At 39.5% G+C, this 12,351-nt stretch overlaps 1 protein-coding gene across 2 annotated transcripts in view; it reads left to right on the forward strand.

Moving 5' to 3' along the window:
* BMPR2 (bone morphogenetic protein receptor type 2) overlaps positions 1-12,351 on the forward strand; it is a 124,603-nt gene that overhangs the window by 45,384 nt on the left and 66,868 nt on the right. The gene's annotated exons all lie outside the window — the stretch shown is intronic.

Raw genomic sequence — 12,351 nt, forward strand, 5'->3', positions numbered from 1 at the left:
TTGTGCCTGTATTATTTTATTTACTTCTGTCATGGTACTTTTCCTTCCAAAACTATTCTTTCATTTCCTGGCTAAATTATTAACATGACTACTTACCCTATAGCCTAGGCCACAAACACAGGGCTGATATTGGGGTCTTGATTATTCTCTTAATTTTCATTCCTGTTTTCAGCAGAATGTCCAACTAGAAACCAAGGTAATTCTATCATTATTAAACTCAATAGTATATGTGGCATACAGAAGTTATTTTCTTACAATAACCCTTAGGAATTTTTAAAATTCCCATTATACAGATAAGGAAACTAAAATTCAAAGAGAGTAAGTAAGATTAAATGTTAATTTTTTTGTGTGACTTCAAGGCCTGTGCAAAATTCATTTAACCCCCCATAAATATTTCTCTAAACCTTCTCTTCTCCTTTTTTCTCTCTGTTCCTCCCTTTATCATTTTTCTGTCTGGATTATTCCAGCAATAGCTTTCTAACTGGTACAATGCCTCTCTTCTTTCCCTCCCCCAATCTTTTTTTCATACTCTGCCAAATACAAAGCTGTTCATTTTATTCCCCTGCTTAAAATTCCTCAGTGGTTCCCTGTGGCCCACAAAATGAAGATCAGACTCCCTATCATGGCACATCCATCATCTGGTTCCTGCTTACATTTTCAGCATCATTTCCTACTACTTTCCCATTATGGCAATATTGAACTATTTATGGTTATTGGAACTTAACGAGTTCTCTCCAAGCTTTTGCTCTTGCTTGAAATTTCCTTCTCTCCTGCTCTGCCTTTGGGAATCCTTCCTTAGCGACTACAATTCATTTTAAACAGTATTTCTGTGATGTGGACATTTAAAAATATTCCTTGATATTCTTTAGAAGGATGAGGCAGTATTAGGCTTGTCTAAGTCCTCTATTTTTTATTTTTATTTTTTTGCTTCTAGGAGAGCATTTATCACATTGTACTCTTACCTATTAGAGAGTGGAATCCTTAAAAGCAGAATTTTTTTCTTGAGCTCAGGATAAGTATCTTTTAGCTCTAGTCCCTAATGTTGTTTCTGACATGTATTTGTATTGATCTGCTTAATACAAAATTACATAACAAAGTACCATAGACTGGGTGGCTTAAACAACAGAAACTTATTTTTCTACAGTTCTGGAGGATTGAAGTCTGAGACCAGGTGCCAGCATGGTCAGGTTCTGGTGAGGGCTCTGTGTTCACTGTGTGCCGCCGTGGCCTTTCCTTGGTATGTGTGTGTAGAGAGAGGAATTGTTCTTTTCTTATAAGACCAACAATGCTATTGGATTAGGACCCTACCTTTATGATCTCATGTAACTTTATCCTAAAAGCCCTATCTCCAAATACAGTCACAGTGGGGGTTTTACTGAATTTTGGGGGGTTTCACCACAGTTAGTATTCAATATTTGTTAAAATAATTGTTAAATTCTTTTTATTTTGTGATTCACTGTTTACACGATTGTCTTTGCCATTAGATTATACATTTTCTTTTTTTAAAAATATATTTTATTGATTTTTTACAGAGAGGAAGGGAGAGAGAGAGTTAGAAACATGGATGAGAGAGAAACATTGATCAGCTGCCTCCTGCACATCTCCTACTGGGGATGTGCCCGCAACGAAGGTACATGCCCTTGACCGGAATCGAACCTGGGACCCTTCAGTCCACAGGCTGACGCTCTATCCACTGAGCCAAACCGGTTTCGGCTATACATTTCTTAAGAGGAGGGAGGTACTGTTTCCACTTTTTGTATATTTTGGACTTTGAATATATAGATTTTCAAGAGTTGTTGAATGAGCTAAGTTAATTGCATTATAGAATGAGATTGATATTGTGTTATTTAAGTCAGGTGCCTAACAAGGGCTTCTGGGTTACTAATTTTCAGTGACTTTTTTTTCTACTCCAAATCTCTTATTCTTTGTCTTCATATTTCAAGGTAATTATTGGTACCACTTTCTTACATCCTTTCAGAAGTATCCTATTTATATATAAGTATTATACATATTTATCACTGTAGGGCAGTGGTTCTCAACCTTCCTAATGCCTTGACCCTTTAATACAGTTCCTCATGTTGTGGTGACCCCCAACCATAAAATTATTTTCGTTGCTACTTCATAACTGTAATTTTGCTACTGTTATGAATCGTCATGTAAATATCTGATATGCAGGACATATTTTCATTGTTACAAATTGAACATAATTAAAGCATAGTGATTAATCACAAAAACAATATCTAGCCCTAGCCGGTTTGGCTCAGTGGATAGAGCGTCGGCCTGCAGACTGAAAGGTCCCAGGTTCAATTCCGGTCAAGGGCATGTACCTTGGTTGCGGGCACATCCCCAGTTGGAGGTGTGCAGGAAGCAGCTGATCGATGTTTCTGAATATCCCTCTCCCTTCCTCTCTGTAAAAAATCAATAAAATACATTAAAAAAACACACAAAAAAAACCCAATATCTAATTATACATGTGTTTTCCCATGGTCTTAGGCGACCCCTGTGAAAGGGTCGTTTGATCCCCAAAGGGGTCGCGACCCACAGGTTGAGAACTACTGCTGTAGGGTTTTTAATCATTAAAGATAATAAGTTATAGAAAATAATTAGCATGATGTAGAATAGTATAGTAGATTTTATATAAAAAATGTTAGTTTTCTTCCATTTCCTTCCAGGAAGAAGTGGCTTCTTGAGAAAATTCCTTTAGGATTTATTTTCATTTTATAGTTTAAAATATTCTTATTTTTCAGTCTACAAAGGTTCTCCATATTCACATATAAGTAGAAAGTAACACCTAATATAAGGTAATGACTTACTTCTTACCAGTTATTTGAAGTTATTCTGTATCATGATGTTTCATTTTATTAGCACAGTGCTTGGTACTAAACCAGGGGTGATTTTTGTTCCTAGGACAGCGGTTCTCAACCTGTGGGTTGCGACCCCTTTGGGGGTCGAACGACCCTTTCACAGAGGTCGCCTAAGACCATCAGAAAACATATATATTATTACATATTGTTTTTGTGATTAATCACTATGCTTTAATTATATTCAATTTGTAACAATGAAAATACATCCTGCATATCAGATATTTACATTACGATTTATAACAATAGCAAAATTACAGTTATGAAGTAGCAACGAAAATAATTTTATGGTTGGGGTCACCACAACATGAGGAACTGTATTAAAGGGTTGCGGCATTAGGAAGGTTGAGAACCACTGTCCTAGGACATTTGGCAGTATTTGGAGACATTTTTCTGTTGTAACAACTAGGGGATGCTGTTGACATTTATTTATTGGATAGAAGTCACAGATGCTGCCAAACATTTTACAAGATGCAGGACAAACCGCCACAGCAAAGAATTATCTGGCCCAAAATACCGGAAATGCTGAGATAGAAAAACCCTGCATTAGCATTAATTGACTATAAGTCGTGGCCTCTCTTATTCTTTCTGTAATTGTCTGTGTTGACTATTCATTTTGTAATTTTATAATTTTAAATCTAATGTGATACCAAATTAGATAATATTTAATGTGTAACAGATATGTACATGTTTCTCAGATTTTAATTTAAAATAATTTTATCAGATAGTGTTGGCATTTGCTTTGCAAGTTTTCACTTTAATTAAAAAAACATACTAAAGGCAGCAGCAGATCTGTTTTTCTTAAATTAAAACGATAAAGTGATTCTTAACTGTTCATTGTACTTTGCTACTTTGAAGTTTGACCTGACCATATTCGATAGCCCAGTGAGGTTGAAATTATATAACCATCTGCCAGCTAGGTAAGGTAGCAGCTGTCTAGGATGTTTAAGAGTGTTGCTTTACTGGATTGGAAGCAAGCAAGGTTTATGTGTAAATGTTATCTTTATTGGACCTCCAGGTTCTTTAGGGCTATGAAGTGTAATTTTTTCATTGGATGTTGTCATTTTGGTGAAGGTGGTTCCTGGTGGAAATGAAATCATGAGGACTAGGTGACAGGAACATCTCTAGGTTGATTTTCAAGAAAATGAGAATTTCAGGGGGAAAATGAGGGAATAGATAGAGGCAGAGACTAATGATGTCATCCTATATAATAAAAGCCTAATATGCTAAATGTCCAGTCAACCTGTTGGCCATTCAACCAATCAAAGCATAATATGCTAAGGCTGCTCAACCACATGCTATAATGTGCACTGACCACCAGGGGCAGACACTCTAACTGGTAGGTTAGCTTGCTGCTGGGGTCTGGCCGATCGATCAGGACTGAGTGAGATGGGCCAGACATGCCCGATGGGCCAGACATGCCCTGGAGTCCTCCTGCGGTCCCTCCCCAGCTGGCCAATCTCCTGTGTCTCTCCTGTGGGGTCCCTCGGCCTGGTCTGTGCCCTCTCGCAATCCAGGACCCCTTGGAAAGTCGGAGCTGGTTTTGACCTGATCCTGTAGGCCAGGCCAAGGTATCCCACTGGCGCACGAATTCATTTCATGGGCCTCTAGTATAATATTTGGCTTAATTTTTGCTTTGAGAAAGATATACTGCTAAAACTATAATGTCACACAACTAGTAACTGAGGAGCTGAGATTTAAATCCATGCAATCTAGCTCTAAAGTCTATGCTCTTAACCTTAACACAACACTGTACTCCCTGGCAGTTATCATCCTCCCTATGACCTTTTCACACCTCCCTGCCCCCCCATCTCCATTTGAAAACGGAGAGAGAGGGAAAATGATGAATTCATTGTGGAAAATTCTGGGTGTAAGGTGGTTTATGAATTACTAAGTTAAAACATCTGAACAACCCAAGCCGGTTTGGCTCCGTGGATAGAGCATTAGCCTGTGGACTGAAGGGTTCCAGGTTTGATTCTGGTCAAGGACACATGCTTGGGTTGCAGGCTCAATCCCCACTAGGGGTTGTGCAGGAGGCAGCTGATCAGTGAGTGATTCTCTCTCATCATTGATGTTTCTCTTTCTCCCTCTTCCTTCCTCTCTGAAATCAATAAAAATATTAAAACAAACAAACCAAAACAAAACATCTGAACAGTTATTTAATATACTAATCTGGAGTTCAGGAAAAAGGTTTAAGTTTGAGATTTGTAAGTCATTAGTGAACAGTTAGGGAGTTGTTCAGGGGATGAAATGTAGAGTAAATAAAAAACAATTCAGAGTAGAACCCTGGAGATTATCAACATTTAGCAAGTTCATAGAGTTGGTGGAGGAGCTTGAAAAATAGGTTAAGAAGTGGCCAGAGAGATAAGAAAATCAAGATTAAAAATTAAGGTTAAAAGCCAAGAAGGAATGTATGATGCCAGATGTCTTAAAGGCATGCCCTGCTGGTGTGGCTCAGTGGTTGAGAGTTGACCTATGAACTAGGAAGTCACATGGTTTGATTCCCCGTTAAGGCGCATACTCAGGTTGTGGGTTTGATTTTCGGTCCAAGTGCATAGAGGGAGCAACTCATCAAACATTCTCTCTCTCTCTCTCTCTCTCTCTCTCTCTCTCTCTCTCTCTCTTCCTCTCTCCCCCCCTCTCTCTCCTTCTCCCTCCCCCCTCCTCTTTCTCTAAGAATCAATAAAAAATAATATCCTTGGGTGAGGAATTAAAAAAAAATTTGAAAGGCAATTTGGGGGCTTAAGAGCATCCATATTTAATTTTTTTTTATATAAAACACCAAGTTGCTCTCTAGGAAAGCTGTGGCTAATTATGTAGATAAAGAATATTTTAAAGATATTCTATAATTTACTTTTCTTGTAAGAGTAGCTACTGAGAATGACCACTGATTGTAACATGAGAGAAAAACTGAGTCATCCAAAGCCTTCCCATGAAATTCTTATATATTTATTTGTTTATAATTTTCAGGGCCAGGAAACTTACCCTTTATCCTTTAGTTCCTCTGGCAAGTCAAATAATTTAAATGACATATAGCAAATTAATAGGAGAAAATAAAATTTTAATACATGTGCATGGGGCATTCATGTAAGTATTAAATTCCAAAGACAGTGAAGCAAAAAGAGGTATATGTGTCACTTTGGACAAAGGAGAAAAGTAGGGAAGAGGTTCCAGATTTGAAAGGGGCAGTAGACAATTCACAGGTAGCCAACTCAGAAACAGTGGGATAGAGGGGAATCCAGGGAACAGATATTTGCATAGAACTTTCTAGCCTGTCATATTAATTCATATGTGCTAAAGTGAATATGCTGTGGTGATTATGCTAAGGTTCCTTTCTTGAAGCAGATTTTTCAATCTAACTCTCTTTAAGAAGGAAATAGAGAGGTAAAAAACTCTTCCTGAGTTTGTTGGACTTTAATTGTTTTCAGCCAGAATAATCTGTCTGCCAGGGTGGTACTGTGGGAGACTCACTCCCGATTCCCACACAGTGTTATAACTTGTCTCTATTACTAGGACTTAAGAACTTTGAGAGTGGGGGCACTGTCTGTTTTGTTACGTATATAAACTGCATCTTATTACCATCATATCTCCAGGTTTAGGATAGTCCCTGGCATAGCTATAATAATAAAAGCGTAATGTGCTAATTAGACTAGGTAGCTGAACGACCTTCCGGACTTCCTTCCAGACGAAGCCGCTGCAGCGGGGGCCGAAGTAGAGGTGGTTAGGGGTGATCAGGCAGGCAGGCAGGCAGGCAGAGTAATTAGGGGCAATCAGGCAGGCAGGCGAGCAGTTAGGGGTGATCAGGCAGGCAGGCAGGCGAATGGTTAGGGGTGACCAGGCAGACAGGCAGAGTGGTTAGGGGCAATCAGGCAGGCAGGCAGGCAGGCAGGCAGGTGAGCGGTTAGGAGCGAGCTATCCTGGATTGCAAGAGAGATGTCCAACCACAGGCAGGATCGGACCTAAACCGGCAATCGGACATCCCCTGAGGGGTCTTGGATTGCGAGAGGGTGCAGGCTGGGCTGAGGGACAGCCCCCCCCCCCCCCAGGCCTCTAGTAACTTAATAAATATTGGACTGACTCTTTAGTAACTGATTGCCACTAAAGAATCAGGCCCCAGGATATATAAGTCTCTCGGCTTGGGCCTAATTTATCTACAGTTTGCTGTTGCTCTGAATTAGGGGAGAGCAATCCGTCTCATCACTGTTTGGGAGAGCTTGGATTACCTGACATGTTATCAGCTCAGAGTTGTCGTTGAGTATGTGGGTTTTTGTTTGTTTTAATCAGCTTTTGGTTGCCTTTCTCTTTAGGTATGTATGCATGATGGAGTTAACATAGCAGACTTGCTATCCTTAGAAAGATCTGCTTACAAGATTGGCCCTTGACTGGCATCTGAGAAATTGGATTTTGGGATCATTCCCACCATTTCATAACCGATAAGGGTTGTTTACTATGCCTGAACTGTTTGTACAAACAATATGATTTATTTTGAGCACCTCCTTTTCTTCCGAAAGTCTGGAACTTTTGTATGTGCTAGGCAGAGAAATGCCTATATAACCAGTCTCCCAATAAAAACTTGGGATACTGAGTCTCTAATGAACTTTCTTAGTTAGACAACATTTTACATGTGTTGTCACAATTTAGTGCTGGATGAATTAAGTGCATTCTGTAGGGCTCCATCAAGAAATGACTCTTGGAAGCTTGTACTTGGTTTCCTCTGGACATAACCTCATATGGCTTTTCCCTTTGCTGATTTTAGTTTGTTACTATTTTGCTGTAATAAATCATAGCCTGAGCACAGTGATGTGCTGAGTCCTGTGGGTCTTCCCAGTGAATCACCAACTCTGGGCTGGTTTCAGGGACTCCTGACATAGCATAAAATTTAGAAACATCCCAAAGAAGCGTCTTCTGAAGACTGTAATCTTCTCACTGTACTCTCTCCTTGATATTATCAGAATACTCAGCAGAATGATGGTTTAACCTGTTGTAATCTGGATGTAGAAATATATACATTAAGGGACAATTATTTCATATTTGAAAGATTGGAAAATAAGGAACTTCCTTATTTGATTTATTATAATTGAATTTAGAAATTTGAGTTTACACCATATTGTATATGGACATTTTTATTAGGTTAAGACACTTCGTAATTTTCGTAATAGAATTGTAGTGATACTTTGAAATCTCAATTGTGTTTGTCCTGAGAAATTTGTGTTCTAGGAAAGGGATACTATTGCTTCAGTTATTCAGTTATGCGTTCCATTACTGCAGAGTTCCTGTGTTGTGTATTTTAGATAGTTTATTTTGACACTTAGATAAACAGAAGCCAAACACATGCATATCCAGAATTAGTCCCTGAACTTTGTTCCAGGGTAAAGATAAGGCATTTAGACTTCTCCAGTGCGGATAAATACATTATTGCTACTGAAAAATGAGTGTTATGTGATTCTTTGGTTGTTTAGATAGACAGTGAAGGTCTTAAAAAATTCCTGCCAACAAAACTTAAGGAAAATTTATATTCATCCATAAAACCTGCTTTTAAGAGGAGTATAGGTTAGGCACGAGATTCTGTAACCCAGTAAAACATTTCTCTATATAATTTGTTTACAACATGCATGAAAAATTCACCTGAAAGATGTTGTCCTGTTCTTGTTCAGCTTTATATTATGTTTCTGCCTTTTTAAACATGGACTTAGTTAAGGTATAAATTGCATATGTTTAAGCTGTACAATTTGATAAATTTTTATAGTTTGTAATGCTTGTGAAAACCCCCACCACAGCCAGCATACAAAACATTTTCTTTCTTTTCTTTTTTTTAATTAAAAAAACACTATTTTACTTTTTTTCAAGTATTATTCTAAATATGTGTTTTACAGACAAGAGTCAATATGGGTCATAAATGTACTATAGAAAAAAGTATTTTTATAGACATTGAAAATAATTTTTTAAAAAGAAAACATTCATATTTATCTAGATGTGGCTATGTTACACAGGAAGATTTCAGCATCCAAAGTACAAAGACAAAACGACTGTGGCTTTTCTTGCCACACAAAATATTGACAGTCTCCCCTGTAGCCTACTCTTAATTGTTAGTTGGGATGCCAAATAGACAGCATACTGACCTCTAGGGCTCCATTGGACAGACAGGGCTCAAACATCAGAATGAATTCCACTTATGAACAACCTGGCCTTGAACCCAAGCAAATCCAGAGTCCAGCCAGAGGCCCATTAGAGATAAATACTAGTACAATTGTAGTGTCACTTTTTCAAGCAAGATATTTTTATCTTCCCCCAAAGATTGCACTTTGTAGTCTGTTTCCCCCCCGCCCTAGCACCAGGCAACCACTGATGTGCTTTAGATTACTTTGTATTTTCTATAAATTGTATCATATGATAGAGACTTCCGTGTAGTGTCTTGCATTCAGCACAGTGATATTGAGATTTATCCATCTTGTTACATGTATCAGTAGTTGATTCCTTTTACTGCCCAATAGTATTTTATAGATATACTAGAGGCCCGGTGCACAAAAATTTGTGCACTGGGGGGGGGGGTCCCTCAGCCCGGCCTGTGCCCTCTCACAGTCTGGGACCCCTTGGGAGATAACGACCTGCTGGCTTAGGCCTGCTCCCGGGTGGCAGAGGGCAGGCCCAATCCCTAGGTGCAGCCCCTGGTCGGGCTCAGAGCAGGGCCGATTGGGGAGTTGGGGCGCCGCCCCCTGTCATGCACAGAGCAGGGCGGATTGGGAGGTTGCGATGCCACCCTCAGTCACGCTCAGGGTAGGGCCGATTGGGGGGTTGGGGCCCTGCCCCCTGTCACACACAGAGCCGCAGGGCAATCAGGGTGTTTGGGCGCTGCCCCCTGTCACACTGATCCCGGTGCCGGGAGGCCTCTCAGCTCCGCTGATCCCAGTGCTGGGAGGCATATTACCCTTTTACTATATAGAATAGAGGCCTGGTGCACGGGTGGGGGCCGGCTGGTTTGCCCTGAAGGGTGTCCTGGATCAGGGTGGGGGTCCCCACTGGGGTGCCTGGCCAGCCTGGATGAGGGGATGATGGCTGTTTGCAGCTGGTCACACACCCTTCAGGGTGGGGGTCCCCACTGGGGTGCCTGGCCAGTCTGGGTGAGAGGCTGAGGGCTGTTTTCAGGCTGGGACTGAAGCTCCCAACTGCTCCTTTCTTTCTTTCTTTTTTTTTTTTTTTTTTATTCTGGGCCAGCTTTAGCTCTGAGGCTCCAGCTCTTAGGCCTCCGCTCCTGAAAGCAGGTATCTGGTTTGTTTCGGTTCTCGAAACTCTGTATCAACTCCAGCTCTGAGATCCCAGCCGGCTGAAAGATGGTTTCTGGGGTTTTGTTTAGCGTCTATTTTTGTTACAATGTTTGAAACGTCAGGCTCAGAGGCCTGCAGCGGCCGGCGGGGAACGTTGGAGTCCTCCGTCACTGAAGCAAGCAAGCCTCATGTTAGTTTAAAGCTGCCTGGCTGCCGGCCGCCATCTTGGCTGACAGTTAATTTGCATATTGCCCTGATTAGCCAATGGGAAGGGTAGCGGTCATACGCCAATTACCATGTTTCTCTTTTATTAGTGTAGATTTTGTTGAACCTGTCACCAATTTATGGGTACTTGAATTACTGGTATTTCCATTTTGTGACTGTTGTAAATAAATCTATTGTGTTCGTTTTTGCATGGACATAGAGTTTCATTTTGTTGGTGTGCCCTACCCTTTTTTATTTAAAAAATTAATGCCAGTAATCCTTTTTGTCCCTGGCAAAACAAGGGGAAGATAACACATCAATCATTCACTTATTCAATAAACATATATTAAATGCCAGGTATAATGCAGTGTGCTGAAGATACAGTGGTGCACAAGAACTCAAGCTTTTTTCTCATAGAGCTCATAATTTGTTGAATAAGCCAGGCACATTATAAGTACTAAAAAGTGTGGAAATTGTCTGAAGTATAGAACGCTATGGAACATATGATAGATGTTGTACACTCCCTGGTCTGGGTTGATTAGGAAAAGAGTCTTTGAAGAAGAAATATTAATATAAATAGGAGTTAAGTACATAAGCATTCTAGGTAAGGGGAAGAGAGTGCACGAAGGCTCCTAAGAGGAGTGAGTTATTCCGTCCATTAGATTTACTTTGTGGATGTGACTTTCAAAGAGTAAGCCTAGTTTATATTAAGAAGAATGTTTTATGGGGAATTTTTCCATACAGCTTCAGGCTTTACTTTTGTGATATTTAGGACTTGTATAGTAGAATTAAATGTTTGTATGACTGTATCTCTGAGGAAATTGGCATGCTGAACATATGTGGTAATAAGAAAGAAGTTGCCCTAGTTGGTTTGGCTCAGTGGATAGAGCATCAGCCTGCAGACTGAAGGGTCCTGGGTTCGATTCTGGTCAGGGGCACATATACCTTGGTTGCAGGCTTCTCCCTGGCCTGGGCCCTGGTTAGGGCTCATGCAGAAGGCAACCAATCGATGTGTTTCTCTCACATCGATATTTCTCTCTGTTTTTCCCTCTCTCTTCCACTCTCCCTAAAAATCAATGGAAAAAATATCCCCGGGTGAGGATTAAAAAAATAATAATAATAAAGAGGTTGATGTGAGGAAGAGATAAAGAGAGATGAATGGAGTGTGAGAAGGATAAAGTGTATGGTTGGATATTTTGGTCTCTTATCTATCACTGATTATTACAACAGAAAGGATGCTCAATTTCACTAGTTATAAGGGAAATGCACATCAAAACCATAATGATCTACCATCTCACATCTGTTAAAATGGCTATTATCAGTAAGACAAGAAATAATAAGTGTTGGAGAGAATGTGGAGGGAGAAAGGGGAACCCCCTTGTACATTGCTGGCGGGAATATAAATTGGTGCAGCCTCTATAGAAAACAGTATGGAGGTTCCTCAAAAAATTAAATATAGAGTTACCATATGATCTAGTGATTTCTTTTCTGGGTATTTACCCCCAAAATTTGAAAACACTTATTTGTAAAGATATTTATGCCCTTTTGTTCATTGCACTTTTATTCAAAATAGTCAAGACATAGAAATACCCTAAGTGTCCTTCAACTGATGATGATTGGATAAAGAAGTGGTATATATACACAATGGAATACTAACCCATAAAAAAGATGAAATACTCCCATTTGCGACAACATGGATGGATCTCATCTCAGATATTTAATGACATATTTAGATGGTATTTATTTTGCCACATTTTACTTTGCTTAAATATAAGGAATATTACATGAATAATTCTTTAACCCAAGATTCCATAGCAAAGCCAGTTTCTCCCAGTACTAGAAGTACTTGATCTGAGGAAGTTAAGGAGTTTGTATGTTTTGTAAATGGACAAATGTATATGATGGGACACAATGTATTTTGTTTGTAGAGCACATGGTCTTAATTGCTTTTTGCAGACGTCATACTTTATTTTTCAAGGAAATTATTATTATTTTAAATAAACAAAATTTCTGTTAAAATAGAA

The sequence above is a fragment of the Myotis myotis genome, unplaced genomic scaffold (assembly GCF_014108235.1).
Source record: "Myotis myotis isolate mMyoMyo1 unplaced genomic scaffold, mMyoMyo1.p scaffold_m19_p_8, whole genome shotgun sequence".
Taxonomy (NCBI): Eukaryota; Metazoa; Chordata; class Mammalia; order Chiroptera; family Vespertilionidae; genus Myotis; species Myotis myotis.